General features: G+C 27.3%; 1 protein-coding gene across 2 annotated transcripts in view; it reads right to left on the bottom strand.

Moving 5' to 3' along the window:
* LOC136083933 (TNF receptor-associated factor 3-like) overlaps nucleotides 1-2,500 on the bottom strand; it is a 228,285-nt gene that overhangs the window by 204,959 nt on the left and 20,826 nt on the right. The window lies entirely within an intron of this gene.

Here is a 2,500-nt window from a genome sequence, read left to right as displayed (position 1 = left end):
TTTTTATTTTTATTTTTTTTAATAAAATGTTTTTATTTTTATTTTTTTTTACTGAAAATCATGCGCGGAGTGTTGCTACATCGACTATCTTATAGCCTGACTCGCAAGGGAGTGCTGCTACATCGACTGACAAATAGCCTGACTCGCAAGGGAGTGCTGCTACATCGACTGACAAATAACCTGACTCGCAAGGGAGTGCTGCTACATCGACTGACAAATAGCCTGACCCGCAAGGGAGTGCTGCTACATCGACTGAGGGTTTGGTTAGGGCAGGCAGTCTATCATTATTAAAAAAAAAAATTCCGGTCTTGCATTTTAATTTTTACTTTTTGTCAACAAAATATCGAAAAAACTTTCGGACAACATCTAAGGGTTGTATATATATATATATATATATATATATTCATACTTCTATAGTTTGTTGGCTTTAGGAAGAGCGGAAGGAAAAAAGTGATTCTTACGCCAACACATACGTCACTTTTAATTACTTTTGACTTTCGTCCAACATTTCCGTGTTGGACGAAAGTAAAAACCATTAATTTTATTACAAATTATTCGTTTTTTAAAAAAACCACAAAAACGCAAATTTGATTGACCAGAATGTTTTTAAAAACATTCTGAATGTTTTTATAACATTTTGAATGTTTTTAACAATATGAACTATGTTTTTATTTTAATTTTTTTTAATAAAATGTTTTTATTTTTATTTTTTTTAATAAAATGTTTTTATTTATATTTTTTTTACTGTATATCATGCGCGGAGTGTTGCTACATCGACTATCTTGTAGCCTGACTCGCAAGGGAGTGCTGCTACATCGACTGACAAATAGCCTGACTCGCAAGGGAGTGCTGCTACATCGACTGACAAATACCCTGACTCGCAAGGGAGTGCTGCTACATCGACTGACAAATAGCCTGACCCGCAAGGGAGTGCTGCTACATCGACTGACGGTTTGGTTGGGGCAGGCAGTCTATCATTATTAAAAAAAAAAAATTCCAGTCTTGCATTTTAATTTTTACTTTTTGTCAACAAAATATCGAAAAAACTTTCGGACAACATCTAAGGGTTCTATATATACTTGTATATATATATGTATATATATATATATATATATATATATACAAGTATATGAATATATATATATATATGTATATATATATATATATATATATATATATATATATATATATATATATATATATATATATATATATATATATATATATATGTATATATATATATATATACATAAATATATATGTATATCTATATCTATATATATATATATATATATATATATATATATATATATATATATATATATATATATATATATATATATATATTTAAATGTAGTCATCACCCAGTTATTCGAACATCAAAGCGGTCTAGGCATATACTTCGAATAAACGAATGTTTGAATTACTGAAAATGACCTTTAAAATGATCTATTTAAAATTACTTTCAAATTTTAATAAATGTAGAAAAGAAAAAAGAAAAACACCCTTTGAATGAGTTGCTCCTTAGGATTTTTCCTTATAAAATAATAAGTATTTTATAATTTTTTTAAAATATTGTCAATTTTTTATTTCTTTTTTGTTCCTTAAATGTGTTTTGTTTATTATCAAGGAGAGCGAAAAATTGTTTCAAATGACCAAAATTTTGAATATCTGCAGGTTAGAATAAATGTGTGCATTTCCATAAGTTTGTTAAAGAAAAAGTGCAGGAAATGAAAATTGCTTCGAATATGTGGAAAATTCTAACAAGCGTCAATTCGAATAATTAAGAATAAACTGTATATAAATGTATATACATATATATGTATATATATATATATATATATATATATATATATATATATATATATATATATATATATATATATATATATATATATATATATATATATATATATATATATATATATATATATATATATATATATACAGTGCTTCCAGAAAGTATTGGCGCACTCATGTTTTTTTTGCTAATGGGAACTTCAAATGAGTGTAATTCGAAAACAATAAAAAGGTGATTGATAATTTTTTTTAAATTTATTTATAAAATAAAGCAGAAATACTAATTGTCAAATATATAAAGAATATTTCTTTATTATTATCTTGAACTTAATTAGAATACAACAAGAGTGATATAAACAATATTAAAAAAGTGTGCAAAAGTATTAGCGCACTTACAGTTTTTCAAAGATGGTAAGAAAGTTTAATATTTAATGTGACCACCTTTGTTTTTAAGGCATGCTAAGACTTTGCGCGGCATAGAATCTATAAGTTTTCTGATTCATTCTTGTGACACGGTATTCCACAACTCTTGCATCTGCGTTTTGAACTGCACTAAGTTAGTGGGCTTGCTTTTTGTAATTTGCTGTCCATCCAACTCCAAAGGTTCTCAATAGGATTTAAATCAGGTGAGCGAGCGGGCCAAGGCATTAGATTAAACCAATTTTTCCATGTATTGAGCGTGCTGTGTGGCAAGGAGCGT

This window comes from Hydra vulgaris, chromosome 08 (assembly GCF_038396675.1).
Source record: "Hydra vulgaris chromosome 08, alternate assembly HydraT2T_AEP".
Classification (NCBI taxonomy): Eukaryota; Metazoa; Cnidaria; class Hydrozoa; order Anthoathecata; family Hydridae; genus Hydra; species Hydra vulgaris.
The sequence above is the reverse complement of the archived record's forward strand: the minus strand, read 5'-3'. Positions and strand labels throughout refer to the sequence as shown.